Here is a 15415-nt window from a genome sequence, read left to right as displayed (position 1 = left end):
ATTAATCTGCTCTTATCTATCAAGATAATTTGTTGCATATGTTAGGTTTTATTACTTAGGAGAATTAATCTTAAAGGGATTAAGGTTTGTACACTCTGCTTAAACAAACAACTGTTATTTTAGATTATTACACTACACTACAGATTCTAAATTTTTCTTAAAAGTTAAACTTGGTTAATACAAGGACATCAGTGTAATTGTGATGCTGTAACTGACTTCTTTACATATTAGATGTATTCATGTCCTTCAAGGATACACGTCTTTGAAATATAAGGTTTAGAACACTTTATTAAGCTGATAGTCTATAAACTAAAGTTTTCTGTAGCAATAGTCTCTTTCAGATATATAAAAATAACAAAGTTAGTTAGAAATTTATTTATGTCACTTAATATTTTCTAATTGGATAAAAATAACCTGTCAGCAATAAGTTATATGTAAAATTTTGTGTTACTCTTTACTCTGGGATATGAACTTGAATGAATTTTTGGAAGGTAATAAAGAGAGCCTCATTTATTAAAGGTTGACAATTTGAGGTATAAAGACATTTTGCCACTTCCCACAAAAGAGGTTAAAATCTCTCTTAGCTTGTTTGATTCATGTTTCAGATGTAATGTTGTATTATGTTAACTGATATTCATATAGACTCAGGAAACAATATATGAGAACTTTACAAAATAATATTTAAGAAAAAGGCAAAGATCAGCTTCAGAAATAAAACAATTTACCTAAAATTTTTCAAGAGGCCACAACTGCACCTGACTTAAGACTGCCTTCACCTTATTCCATGTTAGGATAAACACTTAAGTTCATTTGAAGTTCAAAAGATAGATTTTTTATTATAAGGATTACTGTTATCTTAAATAGGGAATATAATATCTAGCTAAGTAAAGGTTTGGGATTATAAAAATTATGTTTATTGGTTCATAGCTATTATACAAACTAAATAGATTTTTACTCTTATTAACTTCATTTTGTATTTTCCTTGTAAACTTTATAACTATTGTCTGTCAGTGCCTTGCAGAAGCACAACTTCTGCTCACCCCTTTAAACCAGGAGTTAATTGAGATAACAAGCCATCTCTTACAGGTTAGATAAAGTATATGGCTGCAAAATTGTAGACATTAGAGTTAAAATCCACTACTCCTACTTTAAGACTGGTGAAACTGCCCTGCTAGATGTTTAAAACCAAACTTTGGAGACTAAAGTTAAGAAAATAAAAGGGCCAAGGAAAATAGCCAATTTTTTTCTCTTTTCCAATGAGGTCAACTTGGATCCAGGGAACAAGAGGATTTCCCTAAGGCCTTTACAATTTTGGGCCACATAACCTCCCAATCAGGAGAATCAATGGGACCCTAGAAAACAGGAACCCAACCAGTGCACATGCTGCACAAAGGAGGGTCATTGGGAGGGAAATGTCTCTACTGCTTCCAAAGGAAGTCACACATGGTCATCAAAACCTTGATCTATCCTAGCAGATGGCGCTAAAGAAGCTCAGAGGCTTCTCACAAGTTCCCAAGAATGACCTCCTGAGGAATTTCAGCTAATTCTTGACAGTAGATAGGGACAAGGTCAATTCTGACCACTTTGGTCTTAAACACCTGGCAGGAGAGTTATAACCAAAGAACAGCTGCATATAGGCCAGTGTTATGGCTAAGGTGGTAAAATTGGTGGCAAAGGGGGTGAAGATCACCTAGAAGTTACAACCAAGGAAAATGTATCAGGAAACCCACCTATACTGGATCAAGTGTTGCCAAATTGCTTTGTTAATAATTAGGTCTAGAGGGGTGGGAGGGGAAGAGAGGGAGCAGGGGGTTAGCAATGATGGTGAAATGTGATGGACATCATTATCCAAAGTACATGTATTGAAAAACCAGCCTCTACCTCAGAGCAAAGCCTGTCCAAGGAAGGGGGCATGACCTTTGTCCTTGGAAAGACCCACAGAGAACTCCTAGGCACATACCCACCCTGGTAAGTTGTTTATCTACAAATAACAGGAGAGATCTGCAGTGCCAGGTGTCCCTGACTCAAGTCAGGCTAGGTGGTGACCCATAGCAATCCCCTAGCTGCCACCAATCAGCATGAGACAGGGAAATACCTGGGATGCCAAATGACCCTCCCAATAGTTTATGGTGATTGATAACATGTTGGGAAACCATGTAGTTCAGCACGAACACCCCTTTTAGCTTAAATCAATCAGTTCAAATGAATCTCCCTCTTGTAGTAACCAATCACCTCTACCCAACTTGTTCCCATCGGTGAATGTGCTAATCATGTTTTAGAGTTGTTTTATGATTTTCCCGCGGTGTGTGATGATTTGCTAAGAGATGCTATGATGTATGTGAAGTCCCTGCCTTCCCCAAAGAAACCCTGGGCTCAGGGCTCTCAGTGTCACCAGTTGCTGTGTATAGGTGGAGGACCAAGCTAGCTCGCAATAAACTTCTCTTTGCTGCTTACATCGATCTTGGTCTTGGTGGTCTTTTGGGGGTCCCAAGTTTGAGCATAACAGTATGAAGACATGAATTGGTGTGAACATACTTTATATAAAGAGATATGAAAAATTGTTTTCTATATGTGTAATAAGAATTGTGATGCATTCCATTGTCTTGTATTTAAAAAATAAAAGCAATTAACACCCCCCCCAAAAAAAAATTAGGTCTAACCCTATTAGACTGACAGTATTCTCCCCATATGAGATTATTTATGGATGCTTTTCTCCCATTATAACAGGTATATAAGAAGATCTGAAAATTGAACAGCATTACACCCACCCCTTTAAACCTGGAGATACTATTTGGGCAAAAGAATAAAATATCCAATGCCTAAAGCCTCTTTGGAGAGGTCAGTTCACTATCATTTTATCCACCACTACTGTAGTGATGAAGATGGTCAAGGTGGCCCCTTTGATTCAGCAGGGTAAAACCAGACTCTTACAGTTGGGAGTACATTCTTGATCCAGATGCACCATGCAAGTTGAACATCCAAAATAAACAAGCTGCATTCTGGAGATCCCCAAAGACAACAGTCCTGCTTTAGTCACTCCAGAAGCTGACTAATCTATTCATGACAGAAGTTTGAGGAGCAGACTGGTAACTGCAATGGACTATAATTTTTGGTCTATTTAGTGTGAGGCTCCTTATAGCACTTCTGTTTGGTTCCTGCATCCCTTTTTTTTTTTTTTTTTTAATTTTCTTTAAAGTTGTTGATGGACTTTTATTTTGTTTATTTATATGTGTTGCGGAGAATCAAACCCAGTGCCTCACACATGTGAGGCAAGTGCTCTACCACTGAGCCACGACCCCAGCCCTGTTCCTGCATCCTTAACATACCATTTACTCCTCCAGCCTAGAGGCTATACAGTTCCAAATGGTTCTCCAGATTTACCAGCAGCTTAACTTAAGAGTCCATGAGGTTAAGAGTGCATCAATGGGGGTGGGTGGGGGTGGGATGAGATGGCAAAACCAGACCCAGTTGTAAAATGAAAGTACCAGAATCTTATTTGAGAAACAAATGCCTGAGGAAAGGGTCAGTACCCCTCCTCTTTTGAGAACCTTTCTTCAGGAAACCTAATTAATCTTGGGGCCCTACCTTTTGGATTTTAAATAACTGTCTCTAAGAGTCTGACTTCACCCTTTTGAAATGTAAATACCCATGTGTGAGGCTTTCAAGGATAGAGATTTCCCTGATGCTTGTGAAAAGAGCCAGTTTCTTTTATCTTTTTTTTTTCCTTCTGTAAACACATTTCCTGCTAGAAGCCCCAGGCAAGGCCTTCAGTCAGTATCAAAAATTTTATGATATTAAATAACTCATAAGTGTTGTGAGAAACTGTGGATCAGGGTCCAGAGTTTGGAGCAGAGACTCCTCTGGACCCACTGGTGTACTGAACTTGAACTCTCCCATTCTTTGCATCATTTGGTTCATCCCAATCAGTCAGTTCCCACAACAGGTCTAGGGCTAAACAGTGACCCAAACTATGTTTGTGCTCTCAGGGAATTTACACTTAATTGAGGAGCACAAAAACTACAATAAATAGGAAAAGTTAAGATTGGTTCCTGGATCCCCCAAAGATACCAAAATCAATGGATGCTCAAATCCCTTATATAAATATTATGCACAATATTTGCATATAACCTCTGTACATCCTCTCATATACTTTAAACCATCTCTGTATTAGTTATAATACCCTAAATGTAAATGCTATGTAAATAGTTGTGCTGTATTGTTTCAGTAATAATGACAAAAGAAATCTACACATGCTCAGTACAAATAAAATTTTAAAAATTATGTTCGATCCACATTTGATTGACTCCAGGGAGACAAAACCTATGGATACTAAGGGCTCCTGTATGTATACTAAACATGTAAAGGACAATGGAAAAGCTCCGTAAACTCAACAAGCTAAACAACCATTTACCTGTCCGAGATTTTATTAGCAGGACTGTAGCAGCCAGTCCCAGAAGAGAAGGGAGTCAGAGAGAGAGAGAAGAGAGAAGGGGGGAGAGAGAGAGGAGAGGGGGGAGAGAGAGAGGAGAGGGGGAAAAGAGAGAGGAGAGGGGGAAAAGAGAGAGGAGGGGAGAAAGAGAGGAGAGTGGGGAGAGAGAAAAGAGAGGAGAGGGAGTAAGAGAGAGTAAGAGTAAGAGAATGAACACGAACAGGGTATTGATATTTATGGGCTTAACACAGGATGAGGAGGAACAAGGCGAGTGGGCTGTTACTTCTTCACTGGCGGAGAGTTCTGCCACTTCAGGGATTGGAGGTGCGCCATTCAAAGTTCGCGCCATTCACAGGGATTGGAGGTGATGGTTCGTGTGCCATTCAGTGCGTCTTGAACCTGAGCTCCCGGAAGAGAAGTGCTCTGGGAGCCATCTTTCCTGAGCTCCCGGAAGAGAAGCACTCCGGGCGTCATCTTTACCAACAAAACAAATAGTAATAGATGCCAGGGGAGAAAACAAGATGGGCATGATGGGACATAGAAACATTATTTTATATGGGAAGTCAGGACAGTATCACCATCAAGGTGACATCTGAATAGAGACATGAAGGAAGTGAGGAAGAAAAACACATGGATATGTGATGAAAAAGTGATTCAAACAGAAGGAAGACTAAATTCAAAGGTCCTGAGGTGGAAGTATACTGGTGTTCAGGGAATGAAAAGGAAGTCAGTATGGCTGGAGCTGAGGAACCCAAGGGGAAGAATATAAAGAGATGATATTGGGGAGACCAGGGTTTGGGTTGGAAAATCATGAGTGAGATAGGAAGTCATAGGAGGTTTTGAGTTCAAATACATCATAAAGCCAGGTGCAGAGGTACAGGCCTGTAATCCTAGCAACTCAGGAGGATGAGACAGGAGGATCACAAGTAACTAATCTGGGCAAGACTTTCGCTAGACTCTGTCTCAAAATAAAAAGGGCTGGGGATGTAGTTCAGGGATAAAGTACCCCCTGGATACAATCCCAAGTAACTAACCAACCAAACAAACAAAACCCTAATCTTATTTGCATTTTAATAGAATCACTTATAGTAATGTGTGAATAATAGACACAGAGGTGCAGAGATAGATATTATTCAGGAATTATTGCAATACTCTGGGTAACAAATGATGGTTTGGACCAGAGTGGTAGCAATGATGTAGTAAGGAGTGGTGATATGATGGATATATTATGTTTTGAATTTAAAATCAATAAGATTTATTAAGGGACTTATGCAAAGTATGAGGAAAAGAGAGAAGTCAAAAGTGACTACAAGATTTTTGTTCTAAGTGTGTAAAATAAAAAAATTTTCCCACTGAGATACAGATGCTATAAGAGTGGGCTTGAGGAAGAAATCAGGAATTTGTTTTTAGATAAGCTGAGCCAGAGATGCCTATCTTACATCCAAATGGAGATGTCAAACAGGAATTCAGAGCTATACTCAGGGGTTTGGGCTGGAATATAAGTGGGAAATTATCAGCTTGTAGTATACCTCAGGAGTAAAGTAGACAGAGAGGAAGAGGTCCGAAGAATGAATTAGAGGCACTCTAAAATTTAGAGTTTGGAGCACTGTAGAGGAATTAGCAATGGGTAACAGGGGGTAGCAGCCAGTGAAATAGCAAAATCAAGAGAGAATGAGTCACAGAAGGCAACTGAAGAAAATTTTCCTAATTGTATCTAAAATAATATACTTTCAGTTTCATTTTATCACATGATGTGTTAGCTTTTAGTTGCTGTGACAAATATCAGAGGTTAATGAACTTAAAAGGAGGAAATGTTTATTTTGGCTCACAGTTTTAAAGTTCACAGTTAGTTGGCTCCATTGCTTTGGGTCCTGTGCTGAGTCAGCATACCATGGTGGGAAGCACATGATAAACTAAGATTGCTCAACTAGTGATGGCTGGGAAGTGAGAGAGGAAGGAGCCAAGGTCCCATGCCCCTTCAAGGGCACAAGCCTGGTGACCTAACTTTTGCACTAGGTCCTACTGAGAAACTGACGTGACTCCATTTTTTGAGAAAGCAGCGTCTACCTTAAGTCCTGTCCAGAGAGAGGGGGCGTGACCCTTGTCCTTGGAAAAACCCACAGAGCCTCCTAGGCACATACCCACCCTGCTGAGTTGTTTAACAGGGGAGATCTGTGGTGCCAGTGTCCCTGACTCATTACGCTAGGTGAGGACCCATAGTAACCCCCTAGCAACCACCAATCAGTGGGAGACAGGGAAAATATCTGAAATACCAGGTAGTTTTGGTGATTGATAACATGATTAGGCAACCCTGCACTTTAGCATATACATTCTTGCAACCCCTCGCGGCCTAAACCAATCAGTTCAAATGTCTCCACCACTTGAACTAACCAATCACCCTTACCCGACTTGTTCCCACCAATGAATGTGTTAATCAATGTTAAGAGTTGTTGTTGTTTGACTTTCCCGCGACGTGAAATGATTTGCTGTGTGATGTTGTGACGCATTGAGTATCCCCCCAAAAACCTATAAATCCTCACTGAACTCATTCCGCTGCGTTGGAATAGTTGTGAGTCCAGGCTTACAATAAAGACTCGTGTGATTGCATCGGATTCGGCTCCTGGAGCTCTATTGGGGTCCCACAAATCTGGCATTACACTACTCCTAAAGGTTCCACTATCTTCCAGTAGCACCTCAAACTGGTGACCAAACCTTTAACAAGTGGGCTTTTGAGAAACATTTAAGACTCAATCTATAGCATATGATATCTGTTCACTTGTTTATCTCCCTCACTAATCCCTTTAGTTTTAGTATCCGGGGATTAGATGTTAAGTGTCCCTTAAGTGAAATGTTTAGTATCAGAAGTGTTTGGGATTTTGCAGTTTGTTGGATTTGGGGATATCTTGGGGATAGGGCCCTAGTCTAAATTTATATATATATATAATATATATATATTACACACAAACACACACAAAACACATACATATGATATATAGCCTGGAGATAATTTTATACAATATTTTTCATAATTCTGTGTATATAACAAAGTTTATGTGTTGTGCTCCTGAGTTTTTACTACAATCCATTTCATGAGGTCTGGTATGGAATTTTCCACTTATGGTATCATGTCAGTGTTCAAAATGTTTGTTTTTTTTTTTTAAAGAGAGAGTGAGAGAGATAGAGGTAGAGAGAGAGAGAGAATTTTTTAACATTTATTTTTTAGTATTTGGCGGACACAACATCTTTGTTTGTATGTGGTGCTGAGGATCGAACCCGGGCCGCACGCATGCCAGGCGAGCGCGCTACCACTTGAGCCACATCCCCAGCCCCTCAAAATGTTTTAAATTTTGGAGCATTTTAGATTTTTGTATTAGGGATGCTCAAGTTATATATCATATTTCTCACTAAGTCTCTATGGTTTGTGGTTAGCCCATGTCTGACACACATTAGACACACTCTCTCCCTCTCCATCCTTCCTTCCCTCCCTCTCCATTGTTTCAGTACTGTGGATTGAACCCAGAGCACTCTACCTAAGAGTTATAACTATTGGCATCAGATTTGCCATTTTAGGTGGGGAGCCATTTTATCTGGAGATTCCAAAGTTTCAATTCTGAGGCAATGCTGCTTAACTCCCCGTAAGAACATGTGCCTGCTGTCAACCCCACCCCAGCTGAAACTCCTAAACAGTTTATGAGATTGACAGAATGAAAGCTAGCAGGATAGGTCTAAGGTTCTCTAGAAGTTTGTGCTTCAGAGTTGTATATAAGAACAGGTCAAACCTAGATTTTATTTAGAACCACATTTTTGCTTTACTTCTTCATCTTCCTGTCTTGCTTTCCTCATGTGGATATCTTCTCACAATGCTTTTCTAGAGGGACTGGCAGTGCAGCTCAGTGGTAGAATATTTCACTAGCATGAGCGAAGCCTAGAGTTTCGTCTCCAGTGCTACAACACAAAAAGAAACAAAACAAAACAAAAAGAACAAGTGTTTTCCTAACAAATCACTTGCCCAGTCTCTGCTTCCATGAAAACAAATTTAAGACACCCATGTTTGTACAAAATAACGTACAAGATTATCCATAGCTTCATAACAGGAAAAGACTTCTTTTTTTGGTGGGTCTTGAATCCAGGGGCATTTAACCACTGAGCCAAAAACTACTAACAAACTAAATCTTCATCCCTAGGTTTTGTGTTAAAGTTTAGTAATGGAAGGCATGCAATATTTACTGTTTAGCTATTGCAAAGAATGAGCTGGATAAATTCACATTTGTTCCCTAAGAGAGAAACTAGGTTGAGGGACATGGCAAGAAGCAAACTTTCACTGTACATTTAAAATAATTTTTGAGACATTTAGACATGTTATGTGATAGTCAAGCCAAAGTGACTCAATTTTGTTGAGTAACTCCACTTTGTAAAACAGCCATGCCAAATAAAAAGGTCATGACTGGGGCAAGTTGGTTTTCCTTTTGTTGTAGAAACCCTCAAGAACACTGGGCTCTGTTTCTGTAACTGGGGTGACTGGGCTAATTGTGATTGGCTAAGCTTCCCGCCACCTGACTACACTCTCCCACTTCTGTAACTTGACTTGCTTGCATTGGCTAAACACCCAAATATCCCTTTTGTGGCTTTCAAGCTTAAAAGGAGTGCCCTTGCAATTGTTTGGGGCTGATCTGGAACAGACTTTATGTTCCCTGTCAGTTGCTGCTGGTGTGCTTCAATAAAGGTTTGATTCGGTTATATATGAGCGGTCTGGATGTCAATTTATGAAACCCCCGGATGTTGATTTAACTATAACAGTTATGTACTTAAAAAATAAGGCTAACATTAAAAATTAATTTAGGCTAAGCAAGTAAATTTGATCTTTAAGTGAAAATTTGTAAAATACCTATACAATCTTCCCCCCCTCCCCCTGGGGATTGAACCCAGGGATACTTTACCACTGATCTATATCCCTAGTCCTTTGCGCATATGCCAAGGAGTTGGATAACTGGGTTAAATGGTGGTTTCATTCCAAGTTTTCTGAGGAATCTCCATACTACTTTCCAGAGTTGTTGCACCAATTTGCAGTCCTACCCACAATGTATGAGTGTACCTTTTCCCCACATCCTCACCAACATTTATTGTTACTTGTATTCTTGATAATTACCATTCTGACTGGAGTGAGATGAAACGTCCATATAGTTTTAATTTACATTTCTCTAATTGCTACTAGTGATGTGGAACACTTTTTCATGTTTGTTGATTGGTTGTATATCTTCTTCTGAGAAGTTGTCTGTTCAGTTCCTTTGCCCATTTATTGATTGGGTTATTTTGTTTTTTAGTTATTAAGTTTTTTGAGTTCTTTATATATCATGAGTTCAGGATGATATATATTACAACTTGCCTTGTTATAATATATTTGTGGCTTTATGCTAAAAATAACTCAGGGACATATGGAATTCAAGCTGATTTGTGTAACTATCATAAGAAAAAAAAACATTAGATGCATATAGCTTGGCCTTGTTTTTAAAAAAGTTTAGTTGAACACTAAACTCACTAAATAACCTTACTGATAGGCTTAACACAATTGGTATAGGAGAAAATGTTTTCCCTCAAATCTCAATCTTACATTAGTGGAAGAGGTGACAGGGAAAATTGTAGATAATTTCTTTAGCATCATATATGGCTAAGTGTATCAACCACCTTAAAGTAGAATGTCCATTATTGACCCCATTAAAAAGAATTGGGTTAATATCAAAAGTTACCCATATCATAAGTCAAAAGATAATTTTACCGTTACAATAAATAAAGTATTTTTGAAATGTTTCAAAACTTTTAACCATAAACTAGAGGAATCATCTTTTCACTGGAAGAAAGGAAGAAATAACAAAGTAAGAAATTCTTAACTCATTTTCTGCCCTCTTTGAACAAAAGAAATGAAAAATACTGGTTGATTAGCTAAGCTTTGTGCTCTCACCAACTAATTAATTGCAGTGTTTTTTTAATGGCAATAGCCAATGTTGACTGGGCAGCTTGACTGAATACTTTGGAAAGAATTTTTTAAAAATATTTAAAAAATTGTCAGTGGACCTTTATTTTATTAATTGATTTACATGTGGTGCTGAGAATTGAACCCATGCCTCACATATGCTAGGCAAGCACTCTACCACTGAGCTTCAATCCCAGCCCTGGGGAAAAAAAAAAAAAAAAATTAAGCACAAAGACACTAAAATGATCTGGTCATGCAATGTTCACCTTATGCATTCTGCATCTCTTTTCCAATCTTGTAGCTAAGCATTTTATTCCAATCAATCTTAGTACGTGTAACTGGCAACCGTTGATATAAGGCTTTGAAAATAGTGTCCGACATTGTCTGATAATTCTCACTGATGACAATCTGGTATTCATTTTCTGCAGCTTCTATAAACCTCATAAATTCTTTGGCTGTCTGCACCTCTGTTAGGTAATCTTGTATATCTTTACTACTCACTAGCTGAACATTACCATTTTCATTGCCGAGGTCCTAAGCTAGCAGGATCCAGGGAGTCCTGAAGTGTGAGTGACGTAGGCACAAGGAATGAGACAAGGAGTCCTTCTGTTGGAGCAATCTTCAGAGAGAGTGCTAAACTGATTTCTCTGGGTCCTTTTTTGTTCTGCTTTTTCTTATCATTATGGGTACAGAATCGTTAATAAAATGTGTAATCAATTTACAATTTTCAGATTTTCCCAGGATGTAACATTTCCTTGTTTAACAGATGCCAATCTACATAACTAGACTCTGTGTCTCCTAACCTGTCATTAACCTTTAAGTTTAAAGGCACACCTGTACTTTCTTTCTAATCTAAGATCCCATCTAAAAGTCCCCTAAGTCTTGAACTTATAACAACCTAAAATCTATAAAATATTCTTAAAGCATCTAAAAAATCCATAGCTAAAAACCCAAGAATCTAAAAATATTTCTAACATTATTCTAAAAATGTATCTTATAAAACCTTAATTAATGACACATTTATTCCCTTAAAACTGGTTAAGCTGCTTTCTCAGAAAGTTTCTTTGTTCCTTAGTCAAAGTATGCCAGTTCTTAAATCTTTGTAATCTTTAACTAAAAGGAAGGGTCTGTACGTCAGTCCTTCTGCCACCGATATTAACTGTGCTTATCATAAATCCCTGTGTAAGGTGAAGGAGTCTATTAGAGAAATATATTTTTATTAGCCTTTTCTCCCCTGGATGAATACCATAACCTATCCTTAATCAAATAGGCTACATATGGTGGACTTCGTGCAATAGACATAATAACTATCTGCTTAGGCTTTTTGAGAGACTGAAGATATGAGCTTGGATTCTTAGTTGATATAATCAACTGTGGTGCCTAGAGTTCCTGTAGCTTTTCCCAGAATGATTGTTGAGATTTTTCTGTTTTTTCCTCAATGTCCTGAGAGATAGTAAGACAGCCTTTAAGGCATGAACCACCTGTTATGTTCTGGCCATCTAGAATTTGATTTGGTTTAGCAATAAGTATACTCATGTTTCCTGTGAGGTTTATGAGCATAAAAATAAAAAGTCCCAATTACATAAAAAAGGGTCCCATGGTTTCAGTTTCTCACAAGTGTGGCCTTGCCAGCACTTTCAGTGGGAGGGGGAACAACGCCTTCACCACTTCATAATAATGAACCTGAACATTCAAGATGCCAACCACCTGAGTGACCCAAGGAAAGATTGTAAACTTCCATTCTGACCTCCAACAACCATTCCAATTTTTTTTTGCTTGCTACTGATGGCACTCTATGTATGCAATAATGGTTTTCTGTCCATTGATTTTTTTCACTATACACAGTACAGACCCCATTTGGGTAATGTTCTTTCATGTAAGCTTGATGAACAGTTCCTACTGAAGTTCTCCATGATTCTATTGCATTTTCTGCTTCATAAGGTCTTAGATCAGTTGCTTCCTTTCTTAGGTGATCAAATTTGAACAGATTGTGATTTTTTGGATCCCAAAACTTTCCATTTCCCAAGTTGCCATGTTCTGTTATCAATACTTCATGATCATAACCTTCAGTTTTTACTGGAGTAACTGGTCCAACTTATACTGTGCAAATGCATGGACTATTCTTTTCCTGAGAAGATCATCATTATTAAGCAGTAACCAAACATCATTAAAGACCTCATTAAATTCTCCAGGAGGGACATGAATGATGAATTTTGCTGCTATAAGTACCTTTTCCTAATCAGAAAACTTCTCCTCCAAGTCTGCCATCTTCCTTCTGGCAAAAACCATGGCGGCCACTGCAGCGGTCACCTGACTTCCTCTTTTCTGCCCCCAATCCTTTTTATTTTTATTTTGAGACAGGGTCTTGCTTAGTTGATGAGGCTGGCCTCAAATGTGCAATCCTCCTGCCTCAGCCTTCAGAATTGCTGGGATTACAGGGAGATGACACTATGTCTGGCTCACTTGTCTTTTAACACCCATGTTTCTCAAGAGCTAGCCTTGGGCTGCCTTCTCTTCTTACTTTATGCTTCCTCTTGGGTGTTACTATCCACATCCATGGCTTCAGTGTCATTTATGGGCAAATATGTCCCCAACAAAACTCCTCTGAACTCCTATTTTCAACAGGACATTCAACATTTCCCCTTGGATATCCCAGCAAGTAACGCTACCATTCAGCCTATTTCTCCTTACAGGAGCCTGGGGACCACCTTTTTTCCTTTGCTTTTAATTATCTCTCTAATTTGTTCAGTTCTTTCCATCTCTACTGTTGCCACCTTGATTTTAGCTACCTGATAGTTTCTCACCTGGATTGGTAAAAAGCCTTTTTAACTCCCTTTTATTCTTTTACCCCTCTAATTCATTCAGTGCACTGCACCCAGAATAATCTTCAAAATGTAGTTTAAGTATCACTCTCTTTAATAATATCTGATAATAGATTTTCAATGCATATCAGAGGAAATTCCAAATTTCTTTTTTTGGTTATTATTGTTTTTGAGACTGTCTCACTGTGTTGCTCAGACTGACCTCCAACTTGAGGTCCTCCTGCCTCCACCTCCCATATGACTGGTATTACAACATGTGCCCCCACACCTGGCTTCCTAAATTCAAATTTTCCTTCAAAGACTCCATGGCTGTTTGATACAGACTTTTCCTACTTCTCCAGTCTTGTTCTAGAGCTCTCCCTTTAGTTCCTCAAGGCTTCTGATAGAAAAAGACCTGGGAGGGACCATGAGGTTAAGAGATAATTGTATAAACTGGTCTCACTGTGCTTACCCTCACTTTCTTTCTTTCTTTTTTTTTCATTTTTTAGTTGTAGATGGACACAATATCTTTGTTTTATTTATTTATTTTTGTGTGATGCTGAGGATCAAACCCAGTGCCTCACACATGCTAGGCAAGCATCCTACCACTGAGCCACAACCCCAGCCCATTTATTTTCCTTTTTGGTGAGCAACTTATCTGCAGCCTTGCTTAACTTAAGTTGACAGGCTATACTATATTTCTCACAAATTACCTGTTATCTGCAGGAGAAATGCTGGCCCCAAATGCCAATAAGAGCACAAGTTACCCTGAAGGGGTCAAGGGAAATTTTGTGACCCTTATGTAGACCAGATCCCAGAATTCAGGGAAATAATTCTCCCTAACCATAAAATATGTCAAAACAGATTCCAATTAGAAACAGTCAGGATGGGCCAAAGTGACCTAGAGTTGTCATGGTAGTGGGGAAGTGTGAACTCGAAAATCTTACATCATCTTGCCACCAGCCAAAAGTCAGGAGGTGGACCTGGGTGAGACTTTCTGGAAACTTCCTTGGGACCAATAAAACTGGAGGCAGGAGAAGCATGCCATTCTTCTCTTCTCTGGGATGACCCACTCTCTCCCTTGACAGTGTCCCTTTGTCTTTCTTCCATTCCTTCCAATGAACTCATGCCTGTTACTCTGAGAGAAATGTCTAAAATATTTCTGGCATGATTGAAAAAACTGGTGTTTGAAGAGGGGTATTGATATGCTCCAGTTTGGGACCCCCAAAAGACCATGATTGATGTCAGCAGCAAAGAGGTGTTTACTGCAAGCTCGCTCGGTCCTCCACGCGCACACAGCAACTGGTGATGCTGAGAGGCCCAGGGTTTGCAGCAGTTTTATACACTCTTGGGGAAGGGAGGGACTTCACTTACATCATACCATCTCTTAGCAAATCATCACACACTGCGGGAAAATCATAAAACAACTCTAAAATATGATTAGCACATATACTGGCGGAAACAAGTTGGGTAAGGGTGATTGGTTAGTACAAGAGGGGGATTCCTTTGAACTGATTGGTTTAAGCCCACCAGGAGAGTATGTGCTGAACTACATGGTTTCCCAATATGTTATCAACTACCATAAACTACTGGGAGGGTCATTGTCAGGGACTAGAAGGAAATTCTCCTTCAAAGATTAGCCTGAGAGCCCCCTGGGAGACATCCTGCCTGGGAGGCATCCTGCAGCTACTTATCTCACCTGAGACATCCTGCGGCCACCTATCTTCCTGAAACATCCTGCGGTTATCTCACCTTGTGCAGACATCCAGCAACTGCCAATAAGAGAGCTTCCCCATCCCCACCATATAAATACCCCTGTGTGAACAATAAAAGTTTGCAGCTTGATCAGAACTTTTGTCTTGCTGTCACCTTTCGTGTCTCTTGTCCCTTCATTCCTCCCCATCTAGGTTCGCTGCCCACGTTGATGTGTCCTGCCGGACGGGACATTTGGCGCCCAGTGTGGGGCTCGAGCCTTTGACTGAGGGGGAACGCCGTCCTCCGGGAAGACTTGGCCAAGCGGGAGCGCGAGATCGCCTCGGCAGACACGACGAGAGACAGATCCAGGAGGAGAGTGAGGACGACGCAAGGTGAGTGACCCACCATGGGACAAGCAGTTTCGTCACATGAGTTGTTTTTGTCAGGCCTCAAGGAGGCCCTCAAGACACGGGGGGCACGTGTTAAGAAAAAGGACTTAAAATTATTCTTTTCATACATAGG

The 15415-nt window shown here is 39.6% G+C and overlaps 1 long non-coding RNA gene and 1 pseudogene across 2 annotated transcripts in view; one reads left to right on the top strand and one right to left on the bottom strand.

Annotated features, from left to right (window-relative positions):
• The window catches only part of LOC114091721 (uncharacterized), a 61490-nt gene that overhangs the window by 39573 nt on the left and 6502 nt on the right, over positions 1-15415 (top strand). The window contains exon 4 of one of the 2 annotated variants that reach the window (XR_011707103.1): positions 2728-4281. The exons of the other annotated variant lie outside the window; for it this stretch is intronic. This is a non-coding gene — a long non-coding RNA (uncharacterized lncRNA). Of the gene's footprint in view, positions 1-2727; positions 4282-15415 lie in introns of those variants that run through there. 2 annotated transcript variants of the gene reach the window in all.
• LOC114091719 (F-actin-capping protein subunit alpha-2-like) lies at positions 10665-12665 on the bottom strand (annotated as a pseudogene).

Source organism: Marmota flaviventris, chromosome 3 (genome assembly GCF_047511675.1).
Source record: "Marmota flaviventris isolate mMarFla1 chromosome 3, mMarFla1.hap1, whole genome shotgun sequence".
Taxonomy (NCBI): domain Eukaryota; kingdom Metazoa; phylum Chordata; class Mammalia; order Rodentia; family Sciuridae; genus Marmota; species Marmota flaviventris.
The sequence above is the reverse complement of the archived record's forward strand: the minus strand, read 5'-3'. Positions and strand labels throughout refer to the sequence as shown.